The 22482-nt window shown below is 40.9% G+C and overlaps 1 pseudogene; it reads left to right on the forward strand.

The window, feature by feature from the left end:
* Positions 1 to 19625: 19625 nt before the first annotated feature.
* On the forward strand, positions 19626 to 22273 carry LOC132689892 (methyl-CpG-binding domain protein 4-like; annotated as a pseudogene).
* The last annotated feature ends 209 nt before the right edge of the window (positions 22274 to 22482 follow it).

Consider the following 22482-nt stretch of genomic DNA (forward strand, 5'->3'; position numbering starts at 1 on the left):
AGGCGCCCCGCAAAATGACTTTATATGAAGCAAATGATTTGCAAGTACTAGGCCCTTAATAAGGGTGTGTGTGTGTGTGTGTGTGTGTGTGTGTGTGTGTGTGTGTTTTAATATAAGTATATGAAGATAAAGAAAACTATATACCATAAAACATCAAGGATATCTTACAAAACAAGATTTTCATAAGCAGAAAATAGAACTGGATTTTCCTGGGGCCAGACATGATGTGGTGATGCACAGAACTGAGGATGCTATGTCTTCTGGAAGACCAGTCTTCTAGGAAAACTGTAACATTGGGTAGATTTCTTGATCCAACCAGGAGTCTCGAAGGTGTATTGCTTTCTCATGCCCCCTAGGACTGTAAGTCCTACACGTGCTATAAGTTTTAAGACTTTTGAATAAGTCTTGTGCCCAAGAAATCCCTCATTTCATTTCATTTTTATGGCAAGCCTACTATGTTCCAGACACTGAAGCAGGTGTTGGTGACAAGACGGACAAAGTCCCTACCCTTGTAGAACATGTGTTATGGAAGATGTGTTCAAAATGAATGTGTGTCTATTTTGTTAGGTATCGAGGGAGGAAGAAGGAGACAGTATATAAAATAATTTTGGAGGGAAATGATAGGATGATGGGATAGTAACCGGGTGGGGTGGAGTAGGGATAGTGGCCATGAGTTTACTTTAGGGATAGAGTGGTCAACTACTTTTGTCAAATAAATGTGAGGTGAAGAGCCCCCCTGAATTTAGAGCCAAGAAGACCCGGACTCTATCCAGCTCTGCACTTACGACTTCACATAAGACCCTCAGTATCTCTGAACTTTAGTACCTCACTTGTAAAATGAAGATATCGATAATTGCCTTACAGTGTTGTGCAAATTAAGTGAGATGTTGCCTATGGAATGTTATATATATTATATATTATATATTATATATATAATATATATATAAATTATATATAAATTATATATTATATTTAATATAATATATATAAATAAAATATATATTTTATATATAAAATATTATATATTTATATATAAATTTATATAAATATATATAAATTATATAAATCATATAAATATATATATAAATATATAATATATTATATATAATATAATTATTAATATTAATAATTATATAATTATATAAATTATATTTATAATTTATATAATAATTATATTTATAATTTATATAAAATAATTATATTTTATATAATTTTATAAATTATATTTTATATAATTATATAAATAATTTATATAAAAATAATGATTATAATTATTAATATATAATAATATATAAATATATAAATTATATATATTTATATGTAAAATATTTATATATATAAAATATATAATTTATATATATAATATATATTATTTATATATAAAAATATATATTATAATTATATATTAATTAATATATATTTATATATATAATATATAATATATAATATATAATATATATAAATACACACACACACAGTGTGTGTGTGTTTTGGTATAACAGTATAAATATATGTATGTATTTTTTTCATATGTATATATGAAAAAACTAAAATATGATGTTATTCTATTTCTCAAATGACTTCTTGGATTTCATGCAGTGATGATGATTGTGTACCAACCCTTTGGTGGGAACTTGAAGCAGAGACGTGGGCCATATGAGCTCTGGACCGCTTGGATCTTCTGCTTCTCTCATATCTAAACAAGTATTACTGTTAAAAGCTCATGAACTCATACTTAGTTTAGGCAAACTCAATAGTAAGACGAAAAGTATGAATGAATATTAACAGTGTTTGAAATTTGTAGACTAAATTGTATCAACTCCTAGAATTTTCACTTTTGATTCCTGATTATTTTTGATGTTTGAAAGATGACAGCAGTGTGACTTCCATTTGTAGCAGGCAGGTGCTGCCATCTAGTTTTAGATGTTTGACTGTTGTCTTTGCTCACAGTTGGAACAATGTTTCTGGAGAAACTTTCTGAAATACTAAATAGTGGTTAACATATAGGGTAAAGCTCATTTTTCATTTGTAGCTTGTTACAACCTCGTAGGGTTGATTTACCATTATTTTAGTTATGTGGCATGTTTTTCTTTTTCATTTTATTTGTTTATTTTGAGAGAGAGAGTGAGAGCAGGGGAGGGGCAGAGAGGGGGGGGGGTGGGGAGAGAGAGAATGCCAAGCAGGCTCCATGCTGTCAGCGCAGAGCCTGATGCAGGGCTCGAACGCACAAACTGTGAGACCGTGACCTGAGCCAAAACCAAGAGTCAGACGCTTAACTGACTGGGCCACCCAGGTGCCCCAATTGTGTGACATATTTCATATCTTTGGTTTAACTTTTGACTCAACTATTCTAGAACACGGGAAAGTCTGTTTTAGGACAGGAAGTTGTGTGGTGGACTGAATATAGAGTTGTCCACAAAGTGCACTGTTTTGGCCATGGTGGTATTACAGACAACTCCCAAACACCCAATTTTCAAGTATTTAAAGACCATTTTTAGTTGTGGCTCAGGATGGAAAGTGCAGTTATTGGAGTGGATTAAGTTTTGATCAGAGGCAAGCTTATGAATGACATTCCAGGGTTCCAGAGTGGCCAGCAAGCTCTGGTGGTGGTTTTCTTTTCTTTTTTTTTTTTTTTAAATTTGTTTTTTAATGTTTATTTATGTTTGAGACAAAGAGAGAGAGACAGAGCACGAGTGGGGGAGGGATAGAGAGAGAGAGGGAGACGCAGAATCCGAAGCGGGTTCCAGGCTCTGAGCTGTCAGCACAGAGTGACGCGGGGCTCTAACTCACGAGCCATGAGATCATGACCTGAGCCGAAGTCAGACGCTTAACTGACTGAGCCACCCAGGTGCCCCACTGGTGGTGGTTTTCTACCCCTCTGCCTCACATTGTAGGACTTTCTGTTCCGTACTGTTTTCCTTTAGTTTCTGGGTGACACCAATCTCCTTCCTCTAGGTTCGGCATTCATGCCATTTCTTTTGCTGGCAACATTCTTGCCTCTACTCTTGTTTATTTACTTGTTATTTTTTGGAAATTGAAAATGCACAGCAAGGTCAAAGGAGAAAGCAACAATCATTTACACTCCTACCACTTAGAGGACTAGGTCCTGCTAACGTGTTTGCCTGTTTGCTTTAAATATCACTTTTAAAGTAAAATCACTATCAGTTTATGTGATACTGTGATTTATAAGAAATACCTATTTTGAAAAAGAAATATGTATTTTGTCATTCAGATAGTCAAATATATATTACTGATATATTTGTATTTTGTCCATGGTTCCTGGATCACAGCTCCCTAAACACTTGGAATTTCCTAAGTGGTAATAGCTTATAGGTTTTTCTTATACTATGTTAATAAAGTGACTTTTGGAAAGCACCTAAGGATGAGGGCTGGTTGCCAGAAGAAGCAACTGTGTAATTAAAGGCTTGGGACTTTCAGTCTCACCCCAGCCCTCTAGGGAAGGGAGAGGAGCTGAAGGTTGTATCAGTTGCCGGTGACCAATGATTTCATCAGTCATGCCTATGTAATGAAGCCTCCATAAAAACCCAGAAGGATGGGGGCGCCTGGGGCCTAAGTCAGTTAGGCGTCTGACTCTTGGTTTTAGCTCAGGTCATGATCTCGTGGTTTTGTGAGTTCGAGCCCCACGTCGGGCTCTGAGCTGACAGTGTGGAGCCTGCTTGGGATTCTCTGTCTCCTCTCTCTGTGCCTCTCCCCTAGTTGTGCTCTCTTTGTCTCTTTCAAAATAAATAATTAAACTAACAAAAATCCCAGAAGGATGGGAGTTCAGGGAGCTTTACTGTTGATGAACGCATGGAAATTTGGGGGAGAGTGATATGCTTTGAGAGGGCACGGAAGCTCTGTGCCCTGTCCCTGCACCTTGCCCTGTGCATCTCCTCTATCTGGCTGTTCCTGAGTTCTATCCTTTTATAATAAACTGGTAATCTAGTAACTATACTGCTTCTCTGAGTTTTGTGGATTGCCCCAACATATTAATCCACCCAAGGCAGGGGTCATTGGAGCCTCTAATCTATAACCTGTCGGTCAGAAGCCTGGGTGATAAACTGGGTTTGCGACTAGTGTCTGAAATTGGGGGTGAGCTCAGTTCTCCAAGAACTTAACCTGTGGAATCTGGTGCCATCCCTGGGTAGAAAGTATCAGAATTGGGGTGCCCGGCTGGCTCAGTCACTTGGGCGTCCGACTTCAGCTCAGGTCATGATCTCATGGTTTGTGAGTTCGAGCCCCTCATCAGGCTTTGTGCTGACAGCTCAGAGCCTGGAGCCTGCTTCAGATTCCGTCTCCATCTCTCCGCCCCTCCCCTGTTCGCGCTCGCTCACGCTCTCTCAAATATAAAATTAAAAAAAAAATACATAAAAAAAGTATCAGAATTGAGTTGAATTGTGGGACATCCTGCTGGTGTTCCAGAAATTGGTGCCGTAAAGGAATCCCACTCCCACTACAGTGGAAATTGGGTCCCAGAACCTTTTAATTTGATAACAATATTTGTTTATTCTACAGAGTTCAAATAATACAGAAAATGGCAATGATAAAATTAAAAAATATATATAACCCTTTCCATTGCCCATCAGCCAGAAATAACCACCATTAAATAAGCATTAAATAAACATTGTTTATTAACATTAAGCTTCTTTTTTTAATTAAAAATTTTTTTTAATGTTTTTTTTTTTTTTTTTTTTTTTGACAGAAAGAGACAGAGTGCAACTGGGGGAGGGGCAGAGAGAGAGGGAGACACAGAATGTGAAGCAGGCTCCAGGCTCTGAGCTGTCAGCACAGAGCCCCACGCGGGGCTCGAACTCACGGACCGTGAGATCATGACCCGAGCTGAAGTCGGACATTCAGCCAACTGAGTCACCCAAGTGCCCCTCTTGTGTTTTTTTTTTGAAAACTTCTTTTCCATTTGCTGGGTTTTCACAGCAGGGTCACCAATCATCCTATCCCCTAACCTCCATAGCCATCTGTTTCTCTCTAATTGCTTTAATTTCTTTTACTTTTGAGTCTTTGTTCACTGCCATTCCTATAAACCCCCTTTCTCCCATCTGTCATAAATGTGATAATTGGCTGTGTTCTAGTTTGTTGCCATTTCTATTGTATTGACTTGTTCTGTAATGTTTTGGTCCTCAGTTTTAGTAAGCCTGCAACCTTTCTTTTCATACCATTCTGTTGTTTTTCATCTTGTCCTTGAGCATTATTGAATTCTTGTTCTCTCCGACTTGGATTGTGAGAAGCAGCGTGGGGAAGTATTCCTCTGTTCCTTGAGTTCATTTTCTTCAGGGTGAGTTTTGTAGGCTAAGTTCCTGGGAGTGTGTTTGCGGATTGCATGCTGTTCCCGTTCAACCTGCTCCTGCTTGGGTGACTCTGCACATGCGCAGGCCGGCCCCTCTGCTCCTGAGGTCACTCGGTGAGGTGACTGCTTGACAGTCTTTCTATAGCATCTGGGCAATTTGTTTGCCGCAGGAGCCGCAGAATGAGAGCTGGACATTTCCTGTGATGTCCAGTTGTTTCTGTGCCTTGAAGGATTCGTGGATGAAGCTGGTGTGGGGTTTGGGGGGGGGGTTTGCTCAGGTGAGGGCTTGACCTGTAAACATAGTAGAGATGTTATTACTCCCCAGAATGAACTGTAGGGTTAATTCAATTCCTATTAAAATCCCAGCACAGTTTTCTTTCTAGATGTAGATGAGCTTATTCTAAAATTTTCATGGAAAGTCACAGGCTCAAGAATAGCTAAAATGATTTTTTAAACATTTTTTTAATGTTTATTCATTTTTGAGAGAGAGAGAGAGAGCAAGAGAGAGTGAGTAGGGGAGGCAGAGAGAGAGTGGGAGACAAAGGATCCAAAACAGGCTCTGTGCTGAGAGCAGCAAGCCTGATGTGGGTCTCGAACTCACAAACCGTGAGATCATGACCTGAGCCGAAGTCGGATGCTCAGCCGACTGAGCCACCCAGGCGCCCCTAAAATGATTTTTAAAAAAAAGAATAATGAGACCCCCGCATCGGGCTCTGTGCTGACAGCTCAGAGCCTGGAGCCTGTTCTGGATTCTGTCTCCCTTTCTCTCTGCCCCTCCCCTGCTCACACTCTGTCTCTGTCTCTCTCAAAAATAAATACACATTAAAAAAATTTTTTTAAAAAGAAGAATAATGAAGGAACCACTCTAACCCAATCTTAAGGCCTACTATACAGCTACAGTAAATAAGACAATGTGGAATTGGAGGAGGGATGGACACATAGGTCAGTGGGACAGAATACATAATCCAGAAATAGACCCAAACAAACATACTCAATTTGTTTTTGACAAAAGTGCAAAATCAATTCAATAGAGGAGGCACAGTGTTTCCACAAACAGTGTAGGAACAATTGGACATTCATAGGCAAAGGAAATGAGTCTTGACCTGTAACTCAAAATGGAAAATGCAAAACTATAAAGCTTTTAGGAAAAAGCCACGGGAGAAAATCCTTAGGGTCTAGAACAAGGCAGAAAGTTTCTTAGACTTGTTACCAGAAGCACAATCCATAGAAGGAAAAATTGACAAATTGTACTTCATCAAAATTAAAAACATTTGCTCTGCTAAAGCCCATGTGAAGGCACATGAAAAGACAAGCTGCAGACTAGGGAAAGATATCCAGCAAAGCACTGGTATTTACAATATATAAAGAACCCTCAAAACTAATGTTAAAAAAACAAAACAAAAACCAACAACTCTCAGGGCACCTGGCTCAGTCAGTGGAGCGTGTGACTCTTTAAATTTTTTTTTTTTTTCAACGTTTTTTAATTTATTTTTGGGACAGAGAGAGACAGAGCATGAACGGGGGAGGGGCGCAGAGAGAGGTAGACACAGAATCGGAAACAGGCTCCAGGCTCCGAGCCATCAGCCCAGAGCCTGACGCGGGGCTCGAACTCACGGACCGCGAGATCGTGACCTGGCTGAAGTCGGACGCTTAACCGACTGCGCCACCCAGGCGCCCCTGGAGCGTGTGACTCTTGATCTTGGGATCATGAGTTTGAGCCCCATGTTGGGTGTAGAGTTTACTTAAAAATAAAATCTTTAAAAAAATCTATTATTTTCTGCAACTTCATGTAAACCTACAATTACCTTAAAATGAGAAGTTTAATTGAAAAGAAAAAAAAAGAAACTTCACATCTCCAGAGCATCCTTTTTTTCTGATCCTTCCGACTAAGGATCTTAGGTCTTATTGGACCCTGAACTTTTCCTTTGGAGCATTTGTCATGGTTTTGTACTTATTTGAGGGGTTATTAGTTTAATGTCTTGTTTCTCTCACCAGGCCGTGAGCTCTATGCCACTGTATTTCCAGTGCTAAAACAATGCCTGATACATATTTATTAAATTAATAAGAGTTAATGCCTTGCAGAATTATTGAAGGGCTTTGTATTTGGAAAACACTTTATTTTGAATTTTAATTTTTTAAAAGTAATCTCTTTGCCCAATGTGGGGCTTGAACTCATGACCTCGAGATCAGAAGTCACATGCTCTACCAACTGAGCCAGCCAAAAAGCCCTGGAAAATATTTTAAATCCATGCCTCCCCAACTTTTTGTTTGAAAAAATGAACACCCATCCTTTTTCCAGGACACTCCTCATACTTTGAGGTTCCTGGCTCAGCCCTGCATCGTCAGCAGCCTCTGTACAACATCTGCCATTTCTCTGAATTCTCCAAGTTGGACAGCTGCCGAGAAAATCCACCCTTTTGGCCTCCTCAGGGCTGAGTTTACCCAGTAATTGGTCTCATTATTCTATGTTGGAGTTTTAGAAAGACAGCATGATGCTGTCATTATTCAATGAATAACAACATCTAAATTGATCCAAGGCTCCATGAAAATGACATTTCTAGGCTTATTTATAACAGCCTATTCAAACATTTTGACTTATTACTAAAACAATTCAAGTGACTTCAACTTCCCAAATGACAAGGTATCTTCAGAAAGTATATGGAGGGGAATCTCTGTGACAGGTAAGACCTTGTAACAAAGTGACTAACTTGACAGTTAGTTTCAGAATTCTCTTTGAATTCCAAGCAGTGTTTGCCTGAGAAAGAGGCAGTTTTTGAGGTTACAGGCTGGTGGCATTCTTGTTTGCTGTTCTTGGGCCAGTCCGGTTGTGAAGTCTGCAGGATTTTCTTATGTGGTCTGACTTGTCACAGCATTTTTGAAGCATATATATATATGTATATATATATATATATATATATATACATATATATATATGTATATGTGTGTGTGTGTGTGTGTGTGTATATATATATATATATATATATATATATATATATATATATATATATATACCTACACTCAAGACAACAGAGAAATCCCCCTTTATGACTACAGAAATATATACTCAATGCAGAAGACTTAGAAAAGAGTAAAATACAGGGGCACCTGGGTGGCTCAGTCGCTTGAGCAACCGACTCTTGATTTTGGCTCTTGTGGTTCGTGAGATCAAGCCTTGGGTCAGGCTCCGTGCTGAGCGTGGAGCCTGCTTGGGATTCTCTGTCTCCCTCTCTTTCTGCTCCTCCCCCGCTCACACGAGCTTATGCATGCTCTCTCTCAAAATAAGCTTTAAAAAATGTAAAAAATAAATTTCTTCAAATATCACCATCAAGAGATTATCATTCTTTTTAAGTTTTAATTTTGAACTAATTTTAGCCTTGGAGACAAGTTGCAAATATACTTGTAGGAAAGTGGACCCCCCCTCCCAATATCCATGCCCTACTCTCAGAATCCTCTGAATATATTATGGTGATGGCCATGGAGACTTTGCAGATGTATTTAAGGTCATAAACCTTAAAATAGGGAGAGTAGCCTGGAATGTCCAGGTGGGTCCAATTTAACCAGAGCTCTTAAAAGCGGAGAACTTTCTCTGGCTGAAGTCAGAGAGATTCAGAGCATGAACACACTTTTGCTAGCTGTGAGTTGGAGGGGGCTCCCTGCATAGACCAGAGGGAGGCCTCTAGAAGGTGAGGGTGGCCCCTGGCTGACACACAACAAGGAAATGGAACGTCCTCCTGTAACTGCAAGGAATTCAATCCTGCCAACAACCTGAGTGAGCTTGCAAGAGGACCCTGGGTCTCAGGTGAGAATCATGACCTTCATGGGTATCTGAATTTTAGCCTGGTGAGACCCTGAGCAGAGAATCTAGCGATGCTGATGCAGGCTTCTGACTCTGTGGATCTGTGAGATAATAAATGAGTAGTGTTTTAAGCTGCTAATTTTGTGGCAATTTGTTATGGAGCAATAGAAAAGAAATAGAAGAGAACAAAGAATTCCTGTCTATCCTTTACCCAGCTTCCTCTAATGTTAACATTTTACACACCATAGGACAGTGATCAAAAACCAGAACATTGGGGCACCTGGGTGGCTCAGTCGGTTAAGCGGCCGACTTCGGCTCAGGTCATGATCTCGCGGTCGGTGAGTTCGAGCCCCGCGTCGGGCTCTGGGCTGACAGCTCAGAGCCTGGAGCCTGTTTCGGGTTCTGTGTCTCCCTCTCTCTGACCCTCCCCCATTCATGCTCTGTCTCTCTCTGTCTCAAAAATAAATAAACGTTAAAAAAAAATTAAAAAAAAAACAACCCCGAACATTGACATTGATACAATACTACTGATGAAACTACCGACTTGATCTGAATTTCACCGGTGTTTCCACTAATGTCCTTTTTCTGTTCCAGGACCCCATCTAGAATTAAACGGTGCATTTAATCATCACATCTCCTTAATCTCATCCCATCTTTGACAGTTCTCCAGTCTTTCTTGACCTTGACACTTTTGAAGAGTATTGTCTAGTTATTTTGTAGAATATAACTTGATTTGAATTTGTTAGGTATTCCTACATGATTGCAATGACATTATGTACCGTTGGCAAGAATACCATAGAAGGGTGCTCTTCTTGGCACATTATATCCAATGCTTCGTGATTTTGAGATGTCTTTTTACTGGCTTTATTCACCTTGATCGCTTGGTTACTATGGTGTCTGCTGGGTTTCTCCACCATAAAGTTACTATCTTTCCTTTTGTATTAATCAATATCTTTGAGACCATGCAAATCTTATTTGTCTTTAAACTTTTGTCCACTATGGGGAGTCTGGGTGGCTCAGTTGGTTGAGCGTCCAGCTTCAGCTCAGGTCATGATCTCACAGTTCGTGAGTTTGAGCCCCGCGTCAGGCTCTGTGCTGACAGCTCGGAGCCTGGAGCCTGCTTCAGATTCTGTGTCTCCCTCTCTCTCTGCTCCTCCCCTGCTCACACTTTTGTCTCTCTCTCTTAAAAATAAATAAAGGTTAAAAAAAATTAAAAAATCACTTTTGTCCACTAGTTTTAGCATTTATTAGATTTTATCATGTGTAACAAGGGGGGATGGAAGGACTCTTAATAGTTTAAACAATATTCTTCTAACTCCCTCCCATGTTTGGTAAATATGTGTTTGTATATATAACATATATATAAATGTAAATACATATATAAAACAAATAAGGTATATTTGTTACATATAATACTAATGCTATTTTGTAACCAGCTATTTACTTAACAAGCATCATAAACATTTTTCCTTGTCATGAAATATTTTTTAGAACATGGGTTCTAAAAGTAGTTAATACTAGTAGTTAGATAGCATTTTATGTTTCCATTATTTTTCTTTTCTCTCTTTAATTGAAAAAAAATTTTTTTAAGTTTATTCACTTTTGAGGCAGAGAGATAGAACATCAGTGGGGGAGGGACAGAGAGAGAGGGAGACAGAATCCAAAGCAGGCCCCAGGCTCTAGGCTCTCAGCTGCGAGCACAGATCCTGACGCGGGGCTTGAACTCACAAACCATGAGATCATTATGTGGGCTGTAGTCAGATGCTTAACCAACTGAGCCACCCAGGCGCCCTGGTACCATTATTTTTCTAGCCAGTTTACAACTTTTAGGTGAGTGGTTTAAGTTATTTTCTTTTTTTTTTTTAATTTTTATTTTTTCCAATATATGAAATTTATTGTCAAATTGGTTTCCATACAACACCCAGTGCTCATCCCAAAAGGTGCCCTCCTCAATACCCATCACCCACCCTGCCCTCCCTCCCACCCCCCATCAACCCTCAGTTTGTTCTCAGTTTTTAAGAGTCTCGTATGCTTTGGCTCTCTCCCACTCTAACCTCTTTTTTTTTTTTTCCTTCCCCTCCTCCATGGGTTTCTGTTAAGTTTCTCAGGATCCACATAAGAGTTATTTTCTATTATATGTAGGGTGCAACACATCTCTGTATTTCCTAAGGGTGGTTTTCTTTTTTTTTTTTTTAATGTTTATTTTTTGAGAGAGAGAGAGAGAGTGCGAGCAGGGGAGGGGCAGAGAGAGAGGGAGGCACAGAATCCGAAGCAGGCTCCAGGTTCCGAGCTGTCGGCACAGAGCCCGACGTGGGGCTCGAACCCACAGACTGGGAGATCGTGACCTGAGCTGAAGGTGGACGCTTAACCCACTGAACCACCCGGGTGCCCCCCTAAGGGTGGTTTTCTTGAAAGTTGAACCTGCTGGCTCAAAAGATTTGTACACTATTTAAAAAGACTTTTTAAATAGTGATTTCTTTTTGAGAGAAAGAGACAGAAAGTGAGTGGGGGAGGGGCAGAGAGAGAGAGACACAGAATGTGAAGCAGGCTTCAGGTTCTGAGCTGTCAGCACAGAGCCCAGTGTGGGACTGGAACTCACGAACCATGAGACCGTGACCTTAGCTGAAGTCAGAAGCCTAACTGACTGAGCCACCCAGGTGCCCCGATTTGGACACATTTGATACACATTGTAAACTCCCTCTCTCTGACCCAAAATGCAGTGTGTGGCAGATTCTCCCATTCATCCTATTCCTAACAGCGTTTTACGTCAGGATTTTCAGCATTCTTGCTCATGGTATAATCATTTAATAAGAATTCTATTCCCGCAAAGCCAGCTTTCTGTTTTCACAACCCACGGCTTTTAGGGGAGACACAGACCACTGCAGAACCAGCCTGTGGTGTTCTGGGGGTGAGCGGGAGGCCCAGCTCAGCCTGGAGCTAGGAGTCTTCTCTGTGTAGGCACAAGCTCATGGTTAGTGGGCTACCCTGTGGCACAGGCTGCTGTGGTGGTCCTCAGAGTTTGGTGGTATCAGAATTATTTGGGAGGTTTATTAAAAGGTAAATTTCTGGATTCAGATCCAGGCCTTTAAAGATCGGAATCGTTGGTGGACCATCCCAGGCATTTGTATTTTAAACAATCTCATCAAGGGTGTAAAAATGAGGTGGCCCTTGGGGCCGTACTTTGAGAAACACCAGTTTTGGCTTTAAGCCACTTTAAGAGATTATTCTTTGGAATAATCTGTGAGAAATAAACATAACAGGGGAATCAATGCCTTAATTTTCACCATGTGCAAAGACAGGTTTTTCTCTCGCCTTCCTCTCTCAATTACCCACTTTTTAGTTAGTCCTTTTTTTTTTTTTTTCTGTCCAGGCTCTCTTTCCAGCATACAGCTTTCCCAAAATAGAAACATTTTCTTTGTATCAATAAATGGTCTTGTCACTCCCACCCTTTCAGGTCTCCTTCAGCCTCTCTTGCTTTGATGAACATTTTGTAATATGCCCATACTTCACGTATGCGATTTCACAGGATCCTAACGGCAGCCCTTCATGGGAAGGGGTGCTGGTATTAGGAGCCGTTGCATTTGTAAATATAGGAAATAGGATTAGAGAAGTTAAGTAATAGTAATAATAATTGCATTCATTGAGTCTCTGTTGTGTCCCAGCACCTCTGCAGTGTGGAAATTCATAGTATTAGGCCCAAAATGGTCAAGAGACTGATCTAAGTGAGCTGGTTAGAAACCGAGTCAAAGTTCACATCACAGCCTGGTCCAGAGCAGATCCTCACTGTAGCTGATCAAGCCCTTGTTCCCTGGGGTGTGTGTGTGTGTGTGTGTGTGTGTGTAGTGAGGGATGGGATCCAAGTTCTGGGATCTTGGTTCTTGGTCTAAAGCAGTTTCTGTCTGCAGTATATTTACTTACAATCTTAGTGTGTGTATGGGGCACCTGGGTGGCTCAGTTGATTAAGCATCTGACTCTTGGTTTCGGCTCAGGTCATGATTCTGTGGTTTGTGGATTTGAGCCCCCACATCAGGTTCTGTGCTGGCAGCACAAAGCCTGCTTGGGATTTGCTCTCACCCTCTCTCTGCACCTCCCCTGCTGTCTCTTTCTCTCTCTCTCTCAAAATAAATAAACAAACATTAAAAAAAACACGATCTAGCAGTGCCTGGGTGGCTCAGTCGGTTAAGTGTCTGACTTTGGCTCAGGTATCTGCTCCTGAACTTCTGTGGTGCTATATAGTTGTTTATGTGAACCGGATGCATTTTAAGGTGTAATATTTGAAACATTTGGAATCAAATCATAATTCTGCTCTTAACATTTTTTATGGAGAAGTTGGGACATGGTTTCATTCGTACGGATTATTCATTTAGATTATTAGGCTCATCTCCTTAACAGAGTCTAGCTTCTTAAAGTAATGGGTTTGATGTGTACAAGGATAATTTTTGTATAAGTAGCTCTTAAACTATGCAGTTGAGAGCAGAGACAGTGGGGAGTACAGTGTAATTGCTTTCTGTAAGGAATGTTCATCACTTCCGTTAGCTCATGCTAAAGATTAGGTATAAATACATAAGACCTTTTTTACATTAGATAGTGTATTGACAGAAGCAGGTCCTTAAAATAGCTCAGTTTCTCTGGGTTCAAAGCTGAGGGGAGAAGGCAATGGATTTCACCTGGATGACCCTTTCACAACTTCTTTTCCTGAAACCTCATATCCCTTCTCTCCCATTCTCACTTCCAACAATCAGTGAGAACCTGTGGACCTCCCATCACCATGTCTACACAGCAGCCATGTCCCCTCTGTGTGAGCTTTGCCTTCCCTCCTGTGACTTTGACTACCACCATCCTTTGCCTTCTCAAGCATCTGGCTCAAGCAGTTTTTCCCTGTTCTGTATCTTCACATTTTCCCCATCTACCGGATCATTCCCATCAACATATACATTTGCTATAATATCACCTATTGTAAGATTAAAAAAAAAAAAAAAGCTTCCTTACCCTATATCCTTCCCTAGTGAGGACTTATTTCTCTTTTCCCTTTATAGCAAAACTCCTTGAAAGAGTTGTCATATTCTTTCTTGAATGCACACAGGCTTTCGGGCCCTCGTTTCCTTCCACTGAAGGTCACCAAAGACCCTGTGTTGTTAAATCCAGTGGTCATTTCTCAGACCTTTCTTGACCAGCCTGCAGCATCTGAAGCAGTCACTCCTTCCTTCTTCAAACTCTTTGTAAACCCTTGGCTTCAGAGAACACACAGTCTTGGCTCACTTCCTTCATCACCATTCACTCTTCTGCAATTTCCTTTGCTGGCTTTTCCTCATCTCCCCAACGTCTAAATTTTGAGTACTCTAGGACTCAGTCTTTGAGCCTCTTCTCTGTATTCCCATTCCTTACATTACCACTTCTGAAGCTTTCTCACACCAGAGCCCCCACAAGAAAATAACCACTCATTTAGTCACACTGGGGTCATTAAGGCTCTTGGTTTGAGATGACCAGTCGGGAGGCTCTTGTAGCCCCCGGCTGCCATATCTTGGCTCACCCATCACCCTTTTATATGCAGAGAAATCTCTTTACTAGAAATCTCTTTACTAGATGACCTGCTTTCTGTTATAGACTTTTAAACATTTTTAATGTTTATTTATTTTTGAGGGGGGTGGAGGGGCAGAGAAAGAGAGACACAGAATCTGAAACAGGCTCCAGGCTCTGAGCTGTCAGCACAGAGCCCAACGCAGGGCTCGAACCCACTAACTGTGAGATCATGACCTGAGCCAAAGTCAGATGTTTGACTGAGCCACCCAGGCACCCCATGTTATAGACTTTAAATAGCATCCATACTTTGATCTCCAAATTTGTTTCTTTAGCCTAGATCTCTCCCTAAACCTTCCCTAAACCTATCCAACTGCCTCCTGCAGTCTCCATTTGGACATCACTTTCCATCTGCTCTCAGTTCTTTTTCAGGAGGAATTTCTCTATAAATAGGTATAGATTTGGTGTGTCTGTGGAGGAGGTGAGTTCAAGGTCTTCCTACATTGCCATTAACAAGGGAACCCTTAACAAGGGTGGAGAGAGGAGAAAGAGAGAGAGAGAGAGAGAGAGAGAGAGAGAGAGAGAGAGAGAGAAGGAAACATAGAGAAATAGGGCGAAAATCAGTTCATGAGGTTTAACATTCAAATGAGAGGAGTTCCAGAAAGTGAAATCAGAAAGAGCTGAGGAAGGATATAATTAGTTAATTCAGGAAACCGAAGTCTCTAAATTAAAATGACCCATCTCAGTACTCATCTTGATGGATAATTAAAAAAAAAGACTCACACCAAGTCATGAAAGGTTAGACTTCTGGGGATAAAGAGAAAATCATAATAGGTTATAGAGAGGAAAAAATAACACACAAAAAGATTAAGTGTCAGAATGACTGCTTGTCAATACTGTGAAGTAGAAGAGGCAATGCTGTAACATTTTTTTTAGTATAAAAATATTGGCATGAAAACAAAAACTATCATTGTTTGTAGATACTATGATTGTTCTTCCTAAAAAAAATCCATGACAACTGAAAAATATAGTCGTCAGAACTAGCGAGATGGCTGGGTACAATATCAACATGAAAAATCAGTAGGAATTTTATGCCTGTCAATCTCTCAAACTCATTAGGTTTTAACTAAACTCATCTTTCCCCCCAAACAATGTATTCTGGATATTCATATTTCGGTGAATTTTATCATTACTCTTTCAGTTAGTCTGCACACCTTAGGGTTATCCTTTCCTTCTCCCTCTACATCTTTTTAAAAAAAAATTTTTTTTAACGTTTATTTATTTATTTATTTATTTATTTATTTTAATTTTTTTTTTCAACGTTTTTTATTTATTTTTGGGACAGAGAGAGACAGAGCATGAACGGGGGAGGGGCAGAGAGAGAGGGAGACACAGAATCGGAAACAGGCTCCAGGCTCCGAGCCATCAGCCCAGAGCCCGACGCGGGGCTCGAACTCACAGACCACGAGATCGTGACCTGGCTGAAGTCGGACGCTTAACCGACTGCGCCACCCAGGCGCCCCAACGTTTATTTATTTTTGAGACAGAGAGAGACAGAGCATGAATGGGGGAGGGTCAGAGAGAGAGGGAGACACAGAATCCGAAACAGGCTCCAGGCTCTGAGCAGTCAGCACAGAGCCTGACGCGGGGCTTGAACTCACGGACCGCGAGATCACAACCTGAGCCAAAGTCGGACGCTTAACCGACTGAGCCACCCAGGCGCCCCCCTTCTCCCTCCACATCTAAACAGCCACTTTATATTATAGATTATCCCCAGACAGTGCCTTTGAATATATCTCTTCTGATACTACCAATACAACACTCATAGATTTCCATTTCACACAACACTGAGTCCAACTCCCTTCTCCCTGACCTTGCTCTGCAGTAGAGGCTGGAAATATGGAAATGTTAGAACTCCCAGCTTTCAAGCCATGGGTGACCACTTGACACAGGTCAGGCCAATGAGCCGTTAAGCAGAGGTCCCTGGGAAGACTTCTGGTTTTTCAACAGAAACTGAGAAACACCAAGACAATGGATAACATCTTTAAAGTGCTGAAAAAAACCAACAACCTATATTCACACATCCAGTAAAAATATCCTTCAAAGACATTTTTGAAGTGAAATTAAGGGAGTTCCTTAGGCTAAAGGAAAATGGCCTTGGACAGAAGCATGCAATGCAGAAAGGAAGATCACCAGAAACAAAAAATACGTGATCAATACAAAGGAGCATTTCTTATTTAGAAAGCAATAATGATAGTATTTTATAAAATTTGTAATATATACAAAAGTATTAAAAAATTTTTTTTAAATGTGTATTTACTTTTGAGAGAGAGAGAGACAGACAGAGTGTGAGCAGGGGAGGGGCAGAGAGAGAGGGAGACACAGAATCTGAAGCAGGCTCCAGGCTCTGAACCATCAGCACAGAGTCAGATGCAGGGCTTGAACCCACAAACTGTGAGATCATGACCTGAGCCAAAGTCAGACACCGAACTGACTGAGCCACCCAGGTGCCCCATGTAATATACACAGAAGTAGAATGTATGACAACAATATATAGGGAAAAAAGGCAAGAGGGTATTAAAAATGGAGCTGAGTTTCTTGTATTATTTAGAAAGTGATAAAGGCACTAATTTAAAGAAGTCTACAACAACTATTTTTTTTAAAAGTTTATTTATTTTCAGAGAGAGAGAGAGCAAGCAAGCACAAGTGGGAGAGGAACAGAGAGAGGGAGAGAGAGGGAACACCAAGCAGCCTCCATACCATCAGCTCAGAGCCTGATGTGGGGCTCAAACCCACGAACCACGAGATAATGACCTGAGCTGAAATCAAGAGTGGGACGCTTAACCGACTGAGCCACCCAGGCGCCCCATCCAACAACTATTTTTAAGTAAGCATACATGCAGTGATTACTAATGAAAAGATTACTGTAAGAATGTTTGTAAGGATAATATAGGAGAAAAATGATTGAGACTTGGATTAATCCAGAGAGGGCAAAACAGAAGGACTGAATCCAGTTTCTCAACTCGGGGTTTGTGGGACCCTAGGGTTCCAACAAGATGTTGCCTAGAAATTATGATTGAAAGGAAACAAAAACATTGAATTTTAACTTTGCACACCATGCTGGGACTCCTAGGGATGAGCAGTGATGAAACAAGCCCTTTAACAATTTGGTTAGTGATCTTTCAGCCCCTATGGTGGTGCAAAGTATGACCTTGTTCATTCATTAAGCCCAGTGTCTGTTCTGATGTAAGCAAAAGAGTAACATATGAGAGTCAGAAAGATAGGAGGGAGCCAGATTCTGTAGGCCACTGTAAAGACTTGACTCTAAGATCGGAAATCCCTGGTGGGTTCTGAACACAGGAGTGACCTGATTTGACTTCTATTTTAAAATAATAATTCTGAGTGCTGTATTGCAAATGGCTAGCAGGAGTGCAAAGCCTAAAGCAAAGAGGCTGGCCTGGACACTGTTGTACTAAACGAACAAGACGATGAATCCTTATAACCAGGATGCACCGGTGGTAAGCGGAAGGAACTTGGTACATTTTGAAGTGACACCAACAGTTTTTTTTCTGATGGATTGGAGGTAGGGTGTTGGACAAAGAAATAAGTCAAGCAACTGGAAGAAAACCTGCCATTTATAGATATGAGGAAGATGATGTGATAAGCAGTTCTGAGACTAAGATCAAGAGATCAGTTTCAGATGTGTTATTTCTCTCTCTCTCTCTCTCTCTCTCTCTCTCTCTTCTGGAAAATTTTCCTGACTTACTTTTTAAAAAATCTCTTCTACGGAATCTTTGAATTGTTGAATTTTTTTTTTTTTTGAGTGTCCATTTTCCAGAATTCCTAATCTTATTTCCTGGATGAAATATCTTTTCTCTCCGAAAACATGAATTACAATTTAAAAGTTTTTTTTTTCCTGCCCCATGAGGTATCTTTTTTTACTGGGTTCCTTTATTTCCTGGGTTTCATTTGTTTATAATTTTTATTCAAAGTTGATAATCCTGCAAGGTTCACTGTAGAAACCAGCATCATCTGTCCCCTCTCCCTTTGTTCATTTTGCCACTTCCCCTCCCCCCCGGGGAAAACACAAGTCTTCTAGCTGATATTTCTAAATAGCATACTTGTATTGCTACTTCTTGAGTTTTCAGTTCCAGCCACTATCTTTTTCATTGGAGAATGAGAATTGACCCCTCCTTTTTACCTCTGCTGCTATAAGCATGCTCTGTTGTCATCCCTCCATGCTTCCAACATTATTAGGTAATTACTGAGTGTGCACACTATTATTCTTAGCCATTGCAATTGTTTTTTTTTTAGTTTTTAAAAATATTTTATTTTTTTTTTTTTTTAATTTTTTTTTTCAACGTTTTTTATTTTTTATTTTTGGGACAGAGAGAGACAGAGCATGAACGGGGGAGGGGCAGAGAGAGAGGGAGACACAGAATCGGAAACAGGCTCCAGGCTCCGAGCCATCAGCCCAGAGCCTGACGCGGGGCTCGAACTCACAGACTGCGAGATCGTGACCTGGCTGAAGTCGGACGCTTAACCGACTGCGCCACCCAGGCGCCCCAAAAATATTTTATTTTTAAGTCATGTCTACACCCACGGTGGGCAAACTCAAAAGCTGGAGACCAAGAGTCGTGTGCTTTTACCCACTGAGCCAGCCAGGTCCCCCTGGTTTGTAGGAGTTATTTATATAGCTAGGCTATTTTTTTGTGTGTGTGATACGAGGTAGGGATAAACCTGTCATTATTTTCCACGAAGGTGATGAGTGATCCCAGCACCCTTTATTAAAGAGCTTCTGTGGGACTTGATTGGCTGAGCCATGGAGATGGCGGCTGCAGCCATGGGGGCGGCCAGAAAGCAGCTGTAGAGTCTAATTGACTTGCGCCGTCTTCGGCTTTTGGTTTCAGCCTAGTGCTCTGAACTGAAGTTTTCACATCTTGTTCTCCACTCCTAGGGCATCACATCTTCTCTTGACCTGTTACTGCCACTGGAGCCCCCTTGAAGGGCATGGCTGGGATGGAGGGTTGGAGCCTGGGGGACTGTGGGGCTGCCCCGTTGGTCACCTCCAGTAGGTGCTTAGCCCAAGACTGGCCCTATGACCTCTGGGAGGAACATGTGGCTCTGGCATCAGAAAGAGTGGGAGAAGTGAGAAATAAGTGGGGATAAAAAGCAGCAGTGGGTGGAATCCCCTGCTGTAAAAATCCCTTGCTCCTGCTCAGATTGCTGGTACTGTGTGCAGTGATGGAATGCTGTAAGTCTGTCCCAGGCGGATGGGAAAGAGTTGTGAAGCAAAGGTGATCAGGGAAAACAGCAGGAAGATTCGATGGATATTTTATCAGCCCACAAGGACTGACGTTGAGATCCGAAAGTTCACTTGCCAATTATCTTCACATAAATGGAGAGACTTCTCTTATGCTGGAAGAGTTTGATTTTACTGTACTTTCTAAAAGGAGCATCAAGTCCAGATATAAAGACTACAGCATAGCACTTCTGACATCCCAAATGCAAAATGAAAGTATCACTTCAAACCAGAACATCAGGACATGGGGCTGGTGGAAAAAAAGATGTCTTTCCCCTGCCAAGTGGTAGTTTGGAAGGGCAAACTAACACAGGACTATCTAACTTTTTTTTTTTAAATTTTTTTATTAAAAAAAGTTTTTTAACATTTATTCATTTTTGAGAGACAGAGAGAGACACACACACAGAATCCAAAGCAGGCTCCAGGCTCTGAGCTGTCAGCACAGAGCCCGACGCAGGGCTCGAACTCACAAACCGTGAGATCATGACCTGAGCTGAAGTCAGACACCGAACTGACTGAGCCACCCAGGTGCCCCAGGACTATCTGACTATTACTTATTTATTTTTAAATGTTTCATTTATTCTTGAGAGAGAATAGATAGAGTGTGAGTGAGGGAGGGACAGAGACAGAGAGAGGGAGACACAGAATCCAAAGCAGGCTCCAGGCTCTGAGCTGTCAGCACAGAGCCCAATGTGGGGCTCAAACTCATGAACTGTGAGATCATGACCTGAACTGAAGTCAGACGCTTAACTGACTGAGCCACCCAGGTGCCCCAGGACTATCTAACTTTAAAGAAGATGAGGGTGTCAATGATGTTGACTCCAGAAAGGTTAGAAAGTCCAAAGGAAAGATGACTATTTTGAAAGGAATTCAAGTTAAACTAAAACAGGATGTTGGAAGGGTTTTCCAGATTCTGCTCACAGTAATAGGAAAAGAGAATCTGAGTATAATAAGGCAGCTGCTAAAAGTGAACCATTGTCGCTTGATAAAACTTCCTCCGTTTCTGAATCTGGAGTGAACAACAAGAACCTCAGTGTAACCAATGAAGAAAAGAGACTTGTAGAAGAAAAATCATTGAGTTCCGGATCAAATTTTTGTTTTGAACAAATAACTTCTGGCATCATAAACAAATTATGTTCAGCTGAAGAAGCAGAACACAACGAGAAGTGGGAAGAAATCTTTTTAGAAGCCAAGGAAATAAAAACAAAAGTAGAAGTCAGGGAAAGGAAGGAACATTTGCATACTGACATTTAAAAATGTTGCTCTGAAATGGACAACTGCTCATGAAACCGAGAAAGACTATTTATGTGAAAATATGTCAAGAAGATACCATTCCACAGACACAAATAGAAAAAAGGAGGGGCGCCTGGGCGGCTCAGTCGGTTAAGCATCCGACTCTTGGTTTCAGCTCAGGTCAAGGTCTCGCGGTTTGTGAGCTCAAGCCCTGCATTGGGCTCAAGCCTGGAGCCTGCTTGGGATTCTCTCTCCCTCGCTGTCCCTCCCCTACTTGTGCACGCTCATGCGCTCTCTCTCTCTCTCTCTCTCTCAAAAATAAAATAAAGTTTAAAAAAAAGGAAAAAGGAAAACAAACATATATTTTTCCAACAAATACTACAAAGAAGCTCTTAGCCCCCCAAGACGTAAAACCTTTAGGAAGTGGACACCTCCTTGGTCACCTTTTAATCTTGTCCAAGAAATACTTTTCCATGATCGATGGAAGCTCCTCACTGCTACTGTATTTCTCAGTCAGACCTCAGGCAAAGTGGCAACACCTGAGCTTTCGGAGTTTCTGGAGAAGTATCCTTCAGCTGAGGTAGCAAGAACTGCAGACTGAAGAGATGTGTCAGAACTTTTTATTTTTTTCTCCAAAAAATTTTAATGTTTATTTATTTTTGAGAGACACAGAGAGACAGAGCATGAATGGGGGAAGGAGAGAGAGAGGGAGACACTGAATATAGAACAGGCTCCAGGCTCTGAGTGGCAGCCCTGAGCTTGATGCGGGGCTCAAACCCAGGAACGGAGAGATCGTGACCTAGGCAGAAGTCAGATGTTCAACTCACTGAGCCACCCAAGTGTCCCATGAAGTGTCAGAACTTCTTAAACCTCTTTTTCTCTACAATCTTTGAGCAAAAGCCATTATCAAGTTCTCAGACGAATAGCTGGCAAAGCAGTGGAGGTAGCTGATTGAGTTTCATGGGATGGAAAAATAGGGCAACGACTCTTACTGAATTTTTTGCATCAATGAATGGAAGCAGGTGCATTCTGAAGACCATAAGTTAAATAAATATCGTGACTGGCTTTGGAAAACTCATGAAAAATTAAGTCTGTCTTAAAATTCTTCAAAGTTTTCAAACCCATCTTTTATATGTTACTTTGTACTTGATTCTCAAGAACTCCATTAAGCACAACCAACTGCCTTTACAGGCATATAGATTTTAATCAGTACAACTAGAACCACAAGGTAGGTTATGTTTTTTGTGTTTTTCAAATTTTTATTTAAGTTCTAGTTAGTTAACATAGTGTAATATTGGTTTCAGGAGTAGAATTTGGTGATTCATCACTTAC

This window comes from Panthera onca, chromosome E2 (genome assembly GCF_046562875.1).
Source record: "Panthera onca isolate mPanOnc1 chromosome E2, mPanOnc1 haplotype 2, whole genome shotgun sequence".
Taxonomy (NCBI): Eukaryota; Metazoa; Chordata; class Mammalia; order Carnivora; family Felidae; genus Panthera; species Panthera onca.